This window comes from Lathyrus oleraceus, chromosome 2 (genome assembly GCF_024323335.1).
Source record: "Lathyrus oleraceus cultivar Zhongwan6 chromosome 2, CAAS_Psat_ZW6_1.0, whole genome shotgun sequence".
Taxonomy (NCBI): domain Eukaryota; kingdom Viridiplantae; phylum Streptophyta; class Magnoliopsida; order Fabales; family Fabaceae; genus Lathyrus; species Lathyrus oleraceus.
In genome coordinates this window covers 334,648,772-334,667,228 of record NC_066580.1, presented here as the reverse complement: position 1 = coordinate 334,667,228, position 18,457 = coordinate 334,648,772, and the positions used below count along the sequence as shown (strand labels likewise).

Below are 18,457 nucleotides of genomic sequence, written 5' to 3'. Positions count from 1 at the left end.
TGCTCGCTAGGATATCGCAACCTATGCCTACGTATCTTCTCTATCCAGAGAAAGAATCAGAGCACTCGTAGCTCGGCTAACGCACGCCGAAACAAAACGCTAAACGAAGACGCTGAGACGTCAAACAAAACACACAATAGGAAATGGAATGCCAATAGCTGGACTTATATCCGACTCCACACAAAAGCAAACAAGGAAACAGAATGCCAATAGATGGGCTTACATCGGACTCAACAAACAGCACAGGGAAACTGAATGCCAATCAATGGGCTTACATCCGACTCCAAACAAATAAGCAATCGCTAACCAGCGAACACCAAAGGTTCTCCAATTGACAAACTAAAAGGGAGTCTGGAACTCGAGCCTAATAGCTGTCAAGCAAAACACACGCAAAAAAGAAAAGGGGTGCCCAGAGAGATCTCGCACGATCTCCTGCCTACGTATCTCATCTGGTATGAGAATCAGGGTGACGTAGTTCCCCTTAACAGGGGAGAAACTCTCTCCTAACCAGAGACTGGGGAATAACGAACTAAAAGGGAGACTGACTCGAGCCTAATAGTTGTCATGCAATCCACAATAGCCCTAGGTTGAGGTATCTAATCAGAACCTAACTCGCACAAGAAGCAAGTCAAACAAACAGCAAATAGTCATCAATGAAAAGCAACCACACAAGCAATCATCACACTCTATATGCAAACAAGAGGCTCAGACAAACTGGTTGGGCTTTAGTCAAGGGGTCATATCAACCTCGACAAACAAGCCAAAACTGTATGGGTGTTCTGAAGCTCTTAATCACTGACATTGTCCGTCAGGGTGAGCAGATGAAAGGTAATGAGGATTAGACCTCATAGCTCTTAACCCTGGCCTGGGTGGGCTTAAATCAATGAAAGCGTGGGGGTCCAGAATGAGGGACCCTATTCCACTTGACCGACTCTATACAAGGATCTTGGGTTAGGTTCAAGAGCGTCAGCACGTAGTGCGAGCATAATGAACGACTCAACGATTAACAGGGGACTGGTTGCTAGTCCCTTCTATCTGTCAATTGCCTCTTCACTTAGGAGGACTTAACAAGTAACATGCCTCGACAAGGAGGTCTTTGGCACAAATATAAACAAACACAGTCATTGCCTCTTAAGGAGGAGTTCAGCCAAACGCCTGCCAAAAAAGCGACAGGGCTTCCAGACTACATGGAGTTAGAAGGCTAAAATACCTCAGTGGTGTACCAACCACACTCCTAAGCAAAGAAAAGCAAGCTAAAAGCGGCTAATGTACCTGTACAAGAGCTAACCAGTCAGTATTGTATTCAGGTAAATCAAACAGACAACAATAGTGAGACAATTCCAATATGTACACAAAGCAAGTCATGAATGCAATCACTCAAGTGAGTTCACCACATAGAAGGACCTACAACACAATAAGAGTTAGTAAATCAAAGCAAATGCATCTCAAGTAATGAGATCACATCAACCATTAGAGCTAGATGCTTGAACCTGAAATACAAAGCTCAATTGGTGAGTACAAACCACTAGTGCAAAGACTAGGGTCAAAGGCAAGGCAAATAACCAAAACAGAAGTCAATACTTCACATGAAGCACATTCAAACATGTCACAAGATTTCCTAAAAAGCATCAAGGCCAAATCATTAAGCAAAGCCATCAATTAATCAAGATAAGGCAAAGGCAAACAATGTGATCACAATTGGACATTAAGAATAGAAAATCCACATTAAAACAGAAACACATCCAACGATCATGAAAATTTTTATGTGCACACAACATGTTAAACACAAGCATCATACAAAAAATTAGAACCATAAGAGATCAAATGATAAGCCAATGAAAATGAACAAATGCATCATCCAAATGTGTGACACAAATTGTCACACCATATATTCATGTGTCTAAAACAGTAATGGAATGTGCTAAAAATGCCAACAAAAGCCAAAAGATCATGTTACATGTTATGAATGAGCATGTCAAATTTCAAAGCAATTGGATCAAATATGAGCATTTCTCAAATCAATTAGCACCACATGTCACTTTTGCATCATGTTCAAACAATCAAGCACATTTAAAATTCCAGCAATGTAAAAATCAGGAAATTAACATCACAAAATAATAGACATTAAAATGAGCATGTGACAAAAAAATTGGATTAATTTGGATGCATTTACTATTTTTTATGATTTTTGCAATTTGAAGAAAATAAAATGAAATAATGCAAATCATGGAAAATGTTATGTGAAAGCAATTCAGAAGAAATGCATAAGCAAGTATTGAACACAGGTTAGCATGGTTACTGGCGCTGGAAAATAATATGGAAAATGTGCTAGGCAAGGCTCGAACTCAGGAGCAACAGGTTACAAATGCGTTAGCATGAAAATTCAATTGGAAATCAGAAAATACATGTGCTGAGAATCGAACCAAGGTTTGGCAGGGTTAAAGAAGCGCTATTAACAAAACAAATGAAATAAATGGAATAGGATCAAACCAGTGTGCTTCAGGTTGCAAGCGCGCTTTAAGCCAAAACGCAGCGTTTGGCATAAATGAAATTAAATGGATTTTGTTCACGCAAGGGATCGAGCTGGAGACATGAAGGTTAACGCGCGTGTACAGTGAAACCCTAGGCGCTTGCACCAGACGGCGGAGGACGGCGGAGCTCAGCCGTCTTCTCCGATGGATCGCCGGTGACATCCATAAATTTTTTTCCAGATTTTTACATGCCATACATCATTGGAACCGTCTCGACACGCAGAACACAGATCTATGATCATCTAGGCCTAACTCTCTATGGATAAAACAAATCGAAGGAAAACATATTGCACATCAAAAGTTCAGATCAACATATCTCATCCAATTCTTAACCAATTCTAAATCTAAACACATCAGGATCACCTGCATTGAAAACTCTACCTAATCATGTGCATAAAATGAAGAATAATGAGATTCGAATTCCAACCTTTTGGAGAGAAGTGTGATGAAACAGTGGATTCAAGCTCCAAAAATGTCCAGATCTTCTCCTCAACTTGTGTATTGAAGCTTTATGCACGAATTGATGCTTGAAAAGGCTTGGATCTTGCTTAATTTGAAGCTTCCATCTTCATGAACTTACTTTGTATATGCACGAATCTGCACCAAATCCTTCAATCCAATGCTTGATTTGTACTCAATGATACATGCTGAACAAGATTCTACAAGAATTTGGATGAGTTATGTGAAGAAAATTCAAGTTTGAATTGAGAGAATTTTTGGAGGGAAATGAGATTCTAGATCTAGAAATTGTGATTATGAGCAAATTCTGTTATGATTATCTATTTATACCATGTACTAATCACTTCGCTAATCCCACTTAAGCTTGGTTAATTGAGATTAAAAAGAAATAAGGTGAATGACCAATTTGGCAAGTGTGTGGTGCATGGAGATTTTACACGTGAACAGTGCACATGCATGGTTCAAAGTCACTTAAAGTCATCCAAAGATCACAATGGCATTGGTATTTTTCAGGTATGATCAATAGAATTTGAATTCTCCATTTTCCCTCCAAAATATACATGCATGGACAAATGATCATGTGAGTTAATTTCATGCAATGCAATGTTTGATTTGGAAAATATTGGGCATGATAAGCATAATGCAAAAAGAGTGGCTCAAACTGGAGTTTTGGATCAAAAGTTATGCCATGTTGAACCTCCATATGCACTTTGTGATCCTTTGGCCATAATTTCTCAACCATTCATCAGATGATCATGATCTTGGACTTTTTGGAAATGGGAGAGAAATATCTTCAACTTTCATGTTCACCAAAAATCCATTTGGAGCTTCTTTGATGTTGCAAAGTCAAGTAGAATGTGGACCAAAAACTTGCTATTTTTGGAAACTTTCAATTACAAGTCACTTTCCATTTTGGGAAACCTTTGCTCTGACTTCAAAACCTTCAAGATATATGTTTGTAATGACAAATGAACCTCTTTTGAACATGATTGAGATATTGAAACTCATTTCCCCACCTCACAGCCCTCAGTTGACTGCACAGTTGACTTTTTTGTCCATAGATGACCTTGCCATTCCCTGATCAGCTTGAGCCTCTACCACTTGAGGAAAATGGCTCAAAAATGAAGCCCTAGCTCTTGTAAGCTCAATATAATACCCATGTGATCTTCATCCCATAAAAATACCTCATCTCCTTGAGAAACCCTGCTGGCAGACTGTCATTGATTAGGGTTGACCAGAGGTCAAAACCCTAATCCAGAGGAACTTAAGCATGAACAATGAAACCCTTGATGATGACATAACCATGATGATGGTGATATATCCTTGCACACAAGATAATGCTCATCCTCCTTGAAGAACCAAGAAAACCCTAATTGAAGCACAAACCCTGAGATGGTTGGTGATCAATCCATAAAAACCCTCAGGCTTGAATCATGTACCTCTCCATCTCTTGAACAAACTTTGGAGGATGTCCTCTTATATTCTCATGCAATGCAATATGCAAATTCCTAATGTCCTAAAACATGAAATGCAATGCTAAACTAGTCCCAAGAAGAGGAGGGCAAATTTTGAGGTGTTACAATGGTCAGTAAAGAATGTGATATTAGGGAACTAGAGAATACCCTAGTTGGTATATGTGACGAACTATCGATTTTGAAGGAATTTTTTTTAGAACTGTGCGAGGAATATTATGGCTTTATAGATGCCCAAAGCTTTCAAAAATAGTCGAGAGTGAATGACATTTGCATCTATGAATCGAGTCTGACTATGATAAATGGTGACCAGGGAAGGAAAGATAATATATATTAGAGTGTCTAGCTCATGTAAGAGATATTGGAAGTGGAGAGATGTTCCATTCAATAATTGATTCAGTGACCCGTGTCTAGAACATGTTAGAGGTAGTAGGAGGGGAAAGATATTCCAATAGTGAATTAAGTTCGTACCGTGTTCATACCTGAAAGACAAGTGATGGATGGGGAAAGATGTCCCATTTATGCAATAGATGTAAAAATAATATATATTAATTGTTTATTGACAGAGTTGCACAATAATCCATTATGAGGTATGATGAGATTATTTTACACGTTAGTACATAACAATCTAATTTAAAAATAGAAAACATCCAACTTATATATTATATTGTTAACAACTCATCATCCTTATCATTTCTTCAATTTATAGATTGTTCTTCCTTGATAAATACGAGTGAAAATGATTAACAAAAATACATTACAAATTTACAATGTCTTTCTTAAGTTCTCTCACTTATTTTATTTTATATTTAGGCGTGTTTTTGGTTATTTCTACATGCCATTATGGTGTTAATGCCAATGAGATCACATCAAAACTAGTAATTGATGCTGGTTCTGGAAGGCTTATTCCAGATACATTTTTTGGAGCATTTTTTGAAGTAAACTACAGTTCAATATACTTTAATAAATTTGATGGTTCCAGATAAAGTACTATGGTAGTGTTATCTTATAATACATTGATGTAATATATATTTTTCAGGAGATTAATCACGCGGGAGCTGGAGGATTATGGGCAGAACTTGTGAATAATCGAGGTATATATATTCTCACAGAAAAAATTCACCTTTGAATTTATTTTTCTAATAAGAGACAAATTTCATGTATTTTCTTTGAAAAGTTATGTTAGTAATTTTTTTCCATTTTAATATTTTTTCAACTGTTAGATCTATTGCATTATATTATATCTTTTTTAAATTAATGTTTCAGGTTTTGAAGCAGGAGGTTCCATTAATGGGACCTCAAATATTTATCCGTGGACAATTATTGGAGAAAATCAATCATCCATTATTGTATCAACGGAAGGTTCTTCTTGTTTTGAGCGTAATAAAATTGCATTACGTATGGATGTTCTTTGTCATAGAAAATCTTGTCCACGTGGTGGTGTTGGTATTTCCAATCCTGGTTTTTGGGGAATGGTGAGTATCAATTAATACAACATTTTATTTATCATATGAAAAATTAAAGGTATTCATAATATTTTTTACAATGTTTTATATAATCAGAATATCGAGGAAGGGAAGAAATATAAAGTAGTATTCTATGTTAGATCACTTGGTCGAATTAATTTACAAATTTCATTTGTTGGATCTGATAATGGTGTCAAATTAGCTTCAACCAAAATAAGGTTATAATTCTATTTCTTTAATTAATTTTTTGAAACAACGTCTTGTTCATTAATAAAAGTTCATTAATTTTATTATTGTGAAACAAAATTAAACTAATTATTAAGTTATTAATGAATCAACATCAGAGCTTCTGGAGTTAATGCAACAAAGTGGAGTAAGATGCAAATAATTCTTGAAGCCAAAAGCACTAATCACAATTCGAACCTACAAATAACAACAAACAAAAAAGGAGTATTATGGTTAGATCAAATCTCAGCCATGCCTTTAGATACATATAAGGTATATTATGCATAAAATTATATTTATATTTATTTATTCTTAGATTATTTAATTTTTTCTCTTTTATAAGAATTTATCTCATTAATCATTATTGGACACAATAGGGTCATGGTTTTTGAAATGACCTTTTTCAAATGGTGGCAGATTTAAAGCCAAAAACTTTTAGATTCCCAGGTATGATACAATAATATTGAGTTGGAATTACTGCGAATAATTATTTTTTTAATGGAATTTTTTTATTCTTTTCCATCTTTTTTTTATTAAATTTTTTATTAAGTGATAAATATATATTATATTTTTTTATATAGGTGGTTGTTATGTTGAAGGAGATTACCTTAAATATGCATTTAGGTGGAAAGATACAGTTGGAGCATGGGAAGAGAGACCTGGCCACTATAATGATATATGGAAGTATTGGACCGATGATGGATTTGGTTATTTTGAAGGGCTTCAAGTAATTTTTTTTTCTATTTTTAAATATTAATTGTATTTTTATTAAATTAAAAATTAATAATTTTTTTGTTTTTTAAACAGTTATCATAGGATCTTGGTGCATATCCAATATGGGTGTTTAATAATGGTATTAGTCATCATGATGAAATTAATACGTCTTCAATTTCACCATTTGTACAAGTATAATTTTCTTAATATTATTTTTTATTATCTAGATTATATTTATATTTTTAATTAATTAATTAATTGTTATTTATACTTTTTGATCATTAATTATTAGGAAGCTCTAGATGGTATTGAGTTTGCTAGAGGTTCTCCAGAATCAAAATAGGGTTCTCTTAGAGCTTCCATGGGACATCCAAAGTCATTTGATTTGAGATATGTTGGAGTTGGGAATGAAGATTGTGGTAAACATAACTATCAAGGAAATTATCTCGAGTTCTATAAAGCTATAAAAGATAGATATCCTGATATTCAAATTATCTCAAATTGTGATGGTTCTCAATATCCATTAAATCATCCTGCAGACCTTTATGATTTTCATGTAATAATATTGCTGATTTAATTATTAATTGTTTTTTCAATTTATTACTATTACTATTAATATTATTATTATTTATTTATAATTATTAAATTTGAGTTTAGGTTGAGTATCTTACATTATTACTAATACTTTTTTCAATTGTTAGATTTATACAAATTCTAAGGACATGTTTTCCCAATATACCAAATTCGATAAAGCACCATGATCCGGTCCAAAGGTTTTATTATTAAAAAAATTATTTATTTAAAAATGATTAATTATATTTTTTTAGAAGGTAAAATAGGCATTTAAAATATTATTGATATATAAATTTGCTCATGTTTTATTAATTACAATTTATAGGCATATGTTAGTGAGTATGCTGTTTGGAAGGAAGTTGCAGGCAATGGAAGCCTTTATGCAGCTGTGGCTGAAGCTGCATTTCTTATTGGACTTGAAAAAAATAGGTTAGATTTTATTATATATAAAATTTTATGATATTTAATTTATAAAGTTTGTGTTTTTTGAGTTAAATTTTAATCATTTTTCAATTTTCTACAGCGATGTCGTCAGCATGGTTGCTTATGCACCACTCTTTGTAAACACAAATGACGAATAGTAATTTTCTAATTTCTTATCATTTATTTATTATTTATTATTTATGTATGTAAATAAATATATGATTTATTTAATTTATATTTTTATATGAAACAGTTGGATACCAGATGCAATTGTATTCAACACTTATCAAAATTATGGAACTCCAAGTTATTGGCTCCAACAATTTTTCATTGATTCTAATGGAGCAATATTTCTGAATTCAACTCTCTACAATTCTTCTAGCTCGATTGTTGCTTCTGCAATTCAGTATACAAATTCTCAAGATGGGAAAAATTATTTAAAAGTCAAGGTAAAATAACTCAAATTTTTTATAAGGAATATATTTTGATTTAAAGTATTTAATTATTAATTATTTAATTGTGCACTTATTGCAGGTAGTAAACTTTGGAAGCTCAATTGAGAATTTAGAGATTTTAATAAATAATTTAAAATCAAATGTGCAACGATCTGGTTCATCAAAAATGATGCTTACATCTTTAAATAAAATGGATGAAAATTCTTTCTCCGAACCAACAAAGGTACACTTTATTTTTAAACAAAATACGTAGTTTGTCATAGATATATATTGTAATATTTTGAAATGAATTTTTTTATGTTTTAATTTAAATTTTTTATAAGTTGTTTAAATTTAAGGTTAATCAACATTGATTATATATATAAAAAAATTATAATACATGATTTTGTTTCATTTTGTATATGTACAGATTGTACCCAAAAGAGCTTCACTTGAAAATGCAAGCAATGACATGAATGTTGAACTTGCTCCTTATTCAGTTACATCATTTGATTTATTAATTTAAAGGAGTAAATAAAATAAATATGTACATTTTTATTTATATTACCTAAAGTATTTCTCGGTTTACCATCCATATGCATTTTATATATTTCTATTTCTTTTTATTTATGAATTTTAATATCAAAATCAATAAAAAAATGTACTTAAGCCAAAAAAAAGTTTGATACATTAAAACTAAATGGAGACAACAACACATTGCAATCTTTAGATATATAATAAAAATTAAAATATGGTGACCCGTAGAGATGTGGTTATTGAAAATAAAGAAAGGGAAAGTTTTGTTACCTTCAAAAACTGTAGATATCGGATTTATATAGAATATACGTGTGTTTTACTAATTATAATTATGTCAAATATAAAACTCTAAACAAATTTAGTAAAATACATTGGTTGAAATAATTTCAAGAGTAATAATCCTTTGTTTATAACATGTATATGAATAATAATAATAATAACATTGATGATAATAATAATAATAATAATAATAATAATAATAGAATTTTTGAATAATAATAATTATAATAATAATAATAATAAAATTTCCAAGTAACTTAAATGCTATGTATGAAGTGTAATTTAATATATTGACTGTGATTGTTGCTTTTGGTGATGGTGTGTTTGGTATTGTTGAGTGTTTTTGGGTGTCTTCTTTCTTTAGTTGGTGTTATTTTTTCTTTTTCGACAATACTAAAACAAAAGGAAAAAGCATCCAATAAAAAGAAACAAATCAACAAAAGAAAGAGAAAAATCTTATATACAACTCAAAAACAAACAATAAAAATCACCACCTATGCGAAGGCACGTGTTAAATTTTAATCCAACTGAACTCACGAGAAGAAAAAAATATTAATGGATAATTTATCGGATGTCCTAAATCATTCTTAAGTAATATAAACTTATATCCATAAATACTGCTCAATCTCAACAAAACAACATTACTGTACAAAATATGAAAAATTGGGGATTTTTATAAAGGTTTTGTTTTTAATAGAAAATAAAATAAAAAGATTAAATATATGATATATTAAAAACGATCGGACCTTTTTTAGAATTTTGTATCTCAATATTTGTTAATTGCGTCTATTCCTTAAAATTATTTATTTATTTAGTATTATGACGAATTAACAAATTAGTTATACTCAATCTATTGGGGTATAACTCTTTATTTGGGAAGGTACGGTAAACCTAGAAAATTGTTTGTTTGAGTTAGAAAAAGTCTTTCTCTTAATTCTCACAATGGATTCGAGTGAAAAAGATGAATGTCTTGCAAATTCCAATAGTTTGTGATTTTCTCGAAGTATTCCCCGAGGATGTCATTTCTTTACCTCCTGAAAGAGAAGTGGAATTCTCCATTGATCTAGTTCTTGGAACGACTCTAGTTTCTGTTGTCATGTAGCGTATGTCGCCGATCGAGCTCAGAGAATTAAAGAGTTAATTTGAAGGATTGTTATATAAAGATTTCATCCGCCGAGTGTGTCTTTGGGGGGAGCTCTGTTCATGTTCGTGAAGACGAAGGATGATGGGATGCATCTGTGCATCGACTAACTTCAGTTGAACAAAGTTACCATCAAGAACAAGTATACCCATACCCAAGATCAATGACTTTCAGGATCACTTGAAAAGATCATGCATTCTCTTAAAGATTGATTTACGGTCGGGTTACATCAAATTTTAGTGAAAAGTTCTGATACACCGAAGTATGCAATTAGGACTCAATATGATCATTAAAAATTCCTTGTAAAGCCATTCAGAGTGACTAATGTTACCGTCGTCTTTATGGATTACATGAACCGTATATTCCAACCTTATCTTAATCATTTTGTGGTAATCTTTATAAACGATATCCGAATTTACTTCCATACTTCATGAGACCACTTGGAGCATTTAAGTATTGTTCTATTAGTTTTTCAAGAAAAGTAACTCGTTGAAAAAGTTAGCAAGTTTGATTTATGGATGACCAAATTGATGTTTCTTGGTCATGTCATATCTAAAGGAGGTGTAGTAGTGGATTCTCCAAAAGTGGAAGTTGTGATTAATTGGGAGAGACCTAAGAGCGCTCCTTAGGTGAGAAGCTTTTCAGGGCTGCCTGGATATCATCAGAGATTTATCAAAGGCTCTTCTCAATTGGAATTGCCAATGACTATACTCACTCGAAAAGACATTTTGTTTCCTTGGAATTCAGAGTGCAAACGGAGTTTTATCAAGTTAAAAAAAAAGTAAACCACAACTCCCGTTCTAATAATTCCTAATCCTAATCAATCTTATGAAGTATTTTCTAATGCTTCATAGGAGGGATAAAGAGGTATCCTAATGAAAAATGGTTAGGTTGTAGTGTATGTGTCTCAGTAGTTGAAGCCTCATAAAGAGAATTATCAGTCGCACGATCTTGAGTTAGCTGTTATTGTTTTTTCACTCAAGATGTGGTTCCATTATTTGTATGGGTTTCATTTTGAAATGAACACCGGTCATAAGATCCTGAAATAACTCTTTGTTCAAAAGTAATTGAATATGCGGCAAAGGAGATGGATGAAATATGTGAAAGATTATGATTTCGAGTTGAAGTACCACCCAGGAAGGAAATCTGTATGGCTAAATTAATGGTGTTAGAGTCAGAGCTATTGGAAAGGTTTCAAAATCTTGATCTTTAGTTTGCATGGACTTATGATTAGCATTGTATCCTAATTATCAACTTGAGTATTACATGTGACATGAGGGAGAGAATTTGGCAAAGTCAGTTGTTGGATTTGAAGTTGCAATCTAGGTTGTAAAGGAAAATTGTCATACAACATACAATCATAGGTTTCGATGATGACAAATGACCACCATGGATGAATCGACATTGTCGATTCCACTTCTACAAAACAAATGCAACATATCCTTTTCTATGCTCATCTAAAACTGCTATATTTCATACAACATATGTGGATAAAATGTGATCATGACACAATGCATGAAAATCACAAAAATATGAATTTTTGCAAATTTGTAGGGTTTGAGTCGACCACAAGGGTCAGCGCATGAACCACGGGTCAGTGCATAACATAGACCAGTTGGTGATTGGTCAGCGCATGATGCCTTGAGTCGACCACAGGTCGGCGCATGGCATAGTGCAGTTGGCCACGGGTCAGCGCATGGAATACTTGAGTCGACCACAGGGTCGGCGCATGAAACTTTCATTTTCCCACGGGTCAGCACACGCCGACCTATGGTCGATGCATACTGAAGCATTTTTCAGTCTGTCCAAAATTGCAGGCCGTGCATCGACGCATAGACCTGCTATGGTCGACCGCTCGTGCGCAAATTCAGTTTTTGAAGACTTTCCACTCTGTTTGAAAAACCGTTAATTTTGGTTGGTAAGTTGGTTACTATATATAGCAGTTAATTACTTGTATCAACTAACATTTGTCAAATTGATTTCAAGTGTTCAAGGAAACAAGAAAAAGTGAAACAGGTGTCCAAGATTCATCATCTTCATCTTCAATATCTCACAACACATCAACTACACACAACCATTTTTGAAGTGCTTTGTGATTGGTTAAAGGTGATAAGGTTCGAAGCCGTGATTGGTGAATCCGGTTCGGGTTGAAGCTTGTGACAGGTTTTTTCTTGAATAAAACCTTTAGGGTTTTGTCCTCCAAGACTGGTTTATGTTTGGGGGTTTTTTGGACGAATTGCTTCATCAAGTTTCAGCTGAGCGAAGGTGATTGAGAAGAGGAAGTCTTCATCAGTCTAGTAGCGGATTCAGTGAAATTGAAGGGAAGAATTCGGGTTCGATCTGTTGTGGTTGAGATCAGCCAGGCCGAGGGTTATTCAACAAAGGGGCTGGAATCGGAGGTCTATAAACAACAATCGAAGGGCTTGATTCATCTTGAATCAAGGAACAAGGAGTGGAAGCAACATTCAACATCTTGAGAGCTCTGTTGTATTTTTGCTTTGCAATCCTTGTATAAACGGTTAAATTCAACAGGTGATATCTATTAAATCATCTCAATTCTAGTTTTAGAATTGAGGGCAGACGTACCCCGAAGCGAGGACGACGGGGGAACTGCCTCATCAAATCCTTGCCTTCTTTAATTTTCTGCATAATTGTTTTCAACTTAAAAAATTAAGTGATTTTAGTATAAGCACTTTTGTCAAACCTTGATATTAATTGAGTAAGAGATTAAAACTCTGTTTTTGAATCCAAAGTACAATAGAATATTGTACTAGATTAATTGGAATCACTTACTCAACATAAATATCACTTGGAGTGTTTCTACACACCAAGTGTTTGATAATTTGCCAAAACCAAAATTATCTTAATTGTGTATCTAGGTTAATTTGATCTTTGAATCATTGGAACTAGGAATCCTAGTAAGTGAAACAAATCATTGATTGTGTGACTAGTGTAGTGATTCTTATTCCATATTGTCACTAATCCATAGGCTTGACGCATATCCGGTTTTCCAATAACAGTTCATTTTTAGACTATATTTTCCTCGGCCGCTTCCGCACTTAAAACAATTTTTCAAAACCAATTTTTAGTTGGTAGCGCCGACTTAGTTTTTTTTAAATTGGGATCTATTCAACCCCCCCCCCTTCTAGATCCGTGCCATAGTATAACAAGTGGTATCAGGAGCTCCGGTTCACTCCGTGCTTCAATAGAAAATGGGTAACGAACCTAAAGGGGCTTATAATAGATCTCCCGTTTTCAATGGTGAAAATTATAGTTATTGGAAAGACTGTATGCAGGTGCACATAAACTCCATAGATAGAAAAATATGGAACGTTATTCTCAATGGTCCAATTGAAATAACCATGACCAATGAGAATAATGAATTAGTGCCTAAGCCCGAAGCACAATGGACCGACGATGATGAAAATAAATACAACCATGATTGGGAAGCCAAAAATATCCTAATCTCCTCGTTAGGTGTAGATGAATACTATCGTGTATCCCATTGTCCTACTGCTAAGGCCATGTGGGATTCACTACAAATTGCCCATGAGGGGACGAACGATGTTAAGTTGGCAAGAATCAACACACTAACACAAGAGTTTGATCTCTTTTTCATGGAGCAAGGGGAAACCATTGTTGACATGCAAAAGAGATTTACTCATCTTATCAATCGATTACATTCATTAGGTAGGCCTATTTCCAATGATGTTGCTACTAATAAGATCTTGAGATATCTTAACAGGGAATGGCAGCCGAAAGTGACTGCCATCAAAGAAGCAAATGATCTTACCATATTAGACTTGACAACATTATTTGGCAAATTACAAGAGCATGAACAAGTACTCTTGAGCCTAGAACAACACGAAAAGAAAGAAAAGAAGGACAAAGCAAAGGTGAGTGAAAAGAAATCAATAGCTCTAAAGACTTCCTCCTCGAGGTCTCAAGCAAAAGAGCAAAGTGATTATTCCTCAAGCGACGAAGAAGATATGGGGTTGTTCGTTAAATGTTACAATCGTTACGTGAGAAAGAACGGCATCCAACATTCCGAGAAGAACTTGGTAAACTTCCGGAAACAATCTAGGTACTTCAAAAATGACGACTCAAAAGGTAAAATGACTAGAGGGTCGTGCTATACTTGTGGAAAGCCCGGTCATTACAAACCGGACTGTTCGATGAACAAGAAGACAAAGGAAAAGGAATCATACAAATCACACAAGAAATCATCAAAGCCAAGGAGAGCATACATAGCTTGGGAAAGCGATAGCGACTCATCCGATGATGAAAGCTCTAGTGATGAAGATGAAACCGCAAACCTATGCCTATCTGCTCATCAAAAGAACAAAAAGAAACAGGTACAACATGCTAAATATGAAAAGTCCTCTAGTATGTCTCATCATGAATTACAAGCTGCCTTTGATACTTTGCACTGTGAAGCTAAAGAGGCTTTTAAAAGGCTTGCCTCAAATAACAAAATTTTTACTCATTTGGAACAAAAAATTTGTGAATCCGAAAGGAAACTTGAGGCACTTAAAGCTTCTATAGTAGAAAGCACAAAAGCAGGCTGTGAGGACCTTAGAAGTAGGATGATTAACTTTGGGTGTGATACTTGTTATATTTGGCAAGGTGAAGTAAGAAACCTAAAGGCCAAACTTGACAAGGCTCTTGAGCCCAAGATTACCTTTGCAATCGATAAATCAAACTTTCGAAAAAGTATGGTTAATCCATATCAAAAATACAAATATGTTATAAAAGATGAAGATAGCAAAGGCAATCAAAATGTTAATTTCTCTTGTCTTTATTGTTGCAAGAAAGGCCACTCCATTGCTAAATGCAGATTTAGGAGATTTTTAGTTCCTAAAGGCATTTATCAATGGCTGCCCAAATGCAACCATTTCGTTACTCACCATTCAGGACCCAATAAGACATTGGGTACCTTCTCTTGTTAATTGCATTTCCATAGGTACAATGCCTCGAGACTACCGAGAGAAGATGGGTTCTCGACAGTGGATGCTCAAGGCACATGTCAGGAGACATATCACTCTTCATTGACTTCGTGGCTAAGAAGAAAGGATATGTAACCTATGGTGACAACAACCGTGGAGCAATACTTGGTAAAGGTAGTGTAGGTAATCTTTCTTCCACTACTATTTCTGATGTATTGCTTGTCAAAGGTCTTAAACACAATCTACTTAGCATCAGTCAATTATATGACAAAGGATACAATGTATCGTTTTCAAAAGATTGTTGCAAACTTGTACATAATGATGATAAGAAGAGTATGTTTAATGGCCTGCGTGTGAACAATGTCTATATGTTAGACTTGAATGAAGTATCGTTAACAAGTAACAAATGCCTTGTAACAATGAGTGAAGATTCATGGTTATGGCATAGGCGTTTAGCACATGTTAACTTTGACTTACTAAATAAAGTAGTCTCAAAAGATCTAGTCCTAGGTCTCCCCAAAATCAAGTTCACTAAGGATCACCTTTGTGATGCTTGTCAAAAAGGGAAGCAAACGAGGATCTCATTTAAATCCAAAAATATAGTTTCAACAACGAGACCTCTCGAACTTCTCCACATGGACTTATTTGGGCCGTCTAGGATTAAAAGCCTAGGAGGAAATTATTACGGTTTCGTAATAGTGGATGATTTTTCCAGATTTTGTTGGACTATCATTTTAGTAAGCAAGAGCGATACGTTCGCCGCCTTTGAAAGATTTGCTAAGCTTTCCCAAAATAAATTAAATACAAACATTGTTGCAATTAGAAGCGACCATGGGGTTGAGTTCGATAACCATTTATTTGAAGAATATTGCGGTAACCATGGTATCGATCATAACTTCTCCGCTCCATGTACTCCTCAACAAAATGGGGTTGTGGAGCGTAAAAATCGAATTTTAGAAGAATTGGGAAGAACAATGATTAACGAAAGTGGTTTACCGAAATATTTTTGGGCCGACGCCATTAGTACGGCTTGTTATGTTTTGAATAGGGTGCTCATTCGCCCCATTCTAAATAAAACACCGTATGAGCTTTTAAAAGGGCGAAAGCCAAATATTTCTCACTTACATGTTTTTGGTTGCAAATGTTTTGTATTAAATAATAGAAAGGAAAACTTGGGCAAATTCGACTCCAAGGCCGACGAAGGTATCTTCCTCGGATACTCTCAATCGAGTAAAGCATATAGAATATATAATAAACGATTACTTGCTGTGGAAGAGTCTGTACATGTCACTTTTGATGAATCCTATCCGAGAAACGTCGGAAAGGGTAGTGTTGTTCATGGTGCAGGTACATCTACGGAAGACATACTCAAAGGTGGCGAGCCGGGGATTGATCAACCCGACAAAGTCAAAGTTTAGGAGGATAAAGATGTACACCATGAGGAAACCGAGGTAGCTCATCCGCCTTCAAACGATGATCTCCCTCAAGCTTGGAAGTCTTCCAAAGACCATCCAATCGACAACATTCTCGGAGATATCTCAAAGGGTGTTACAACTCGATCGAAGCTAAGTAATTTTTGTTATCACTTCGCTTTCGTTTCACAAATGGAACCTAAAAACCCTAAAGAAGCCCTACTCGATGAACATTGGTTTTTGTCAATGCAGGAGGAACTAAATCAGTTCACTAGAAATGAGGTTTGGGACCTTGTCCCTCCTCCGCGAGATCATCGAGTAATCAGCACCCGATGGGTGTTTAAAAACAAGCTGGACAAAAACGGGGTAATAACCCGTAACAAGGCGCGTTTAGTCGCGCAAGGGTATAACCAAGAGGAAGGCATCGACTATGAGGAAACTTATGCGCCGGTTGCCCGACTCGAGGCTATACGCCTTCTCCTTGCCTTCGCTTGTGTGAAAGACTTTAAACTATTCCAAATGGATGTTAAAAGTGCGTTCCTTAACGGTCACATAAATGAAGAAGTCTACGTCGCACAACCTCCGGGTTTTGAATCTCATGAGTATCCTGATCATGTTTATAAACTAAAAATGGCTTTATATGGTCTCAAACAAGCTCCTAGAGCTTGGTATGAGCGATTAAGCAAATTTTTACTTGATCAAGGTTACTCAAGAGGAAAGGTTGACACAACCCTCTTCATTAAACGTCAAGGAAAGCACTTGATATTAGTACAAATTTATGTTGACGATATTATATTTGGGTCTACTAATATGAATCTTGTGAGAAAGTTTTCAGATCTTATGCAGGGTGAATTCCAGATGAGTATGATGGGGGAGCTCACGTACTTTCTCGGTTTGCAAATTAAACAAATCAAAGAAGGAACATTCGTGAGTCGAACAAAGTACTGTTTGGACCTTATCAAGAGATTTGACATGGCAAAAGCCAAGGCCATTGACAACCCCATGCCAACATGTACAAACTTGAACAAAGATGAAAGCGGTAAGGATGTAGAGGTAAAAAGTTTATTGTTCGTCAAATTACTCCGGCATCGAGGTGATATTGTTCCTCTCTCTCTCTAAATTTTCATGGTTAAATAGTTGTACTACATGATAATATTGTATATATATATTAATATATATATATATATATATATATATATATATATATATATATATATATTATATATATATATATATATATATATATATATATATATATATATATATATATATATATATATATATATATATATATATATATATATATATATATATATATATATATATATATATATATATATATATATATATATATATATATATATATATATATATGACGTATCTCTTTGGATGTTTATTGTTGTGTGGCATTGTAATTATGCATCATACATGTGAGCGTATGTGCAAAAAAGTGAAAAACTGGAAATTTTGCCTATATGAGTCGACCGTAACAGGGCAATGGTCGACGCACACTTAAAAATCTTTCTGTTTTTCAAAATCCAAACAGTATGCGTCGACGCATGCACAGTGTATGGTCGACGCATCGCACGAAAACTCAGTTTTTCTCTGCAGAAAACCGTCAAACTTCCCAAGCTTTTACCATTTCAAATTTGAATTCATTGTGCATTCAACTCATTACATTGTAAGTTGCATCTAGCTAGTGCCTATTGTCTCTTGGTCTCTCCTCTTCCCAAAACCCTAAATCCCCATCTACAAAAAGGGTAAACTTCCTTCTTGACAATCATTCTCAAAACCTTCACCAAGCTTCACTCTCTACCCACACACAAAGCTCCAAATTCATTTCCA

General features: G+C 34.4%; 1 pseudogene; it reads left to right on the top strand.

Annotated features, from left to right (window-relative positions):
* LOC127123101 (alpha-L-arabinofuranosidase 1-like) overlaps positions 1–8,823 on the top strand; it is a 50,317-nt pseudogene extending 41,494 nt beyond the window's left edge.
* The last annotated feature ends 9,634 nt before the right edge of the window (positions 8,824–18,457 follow it).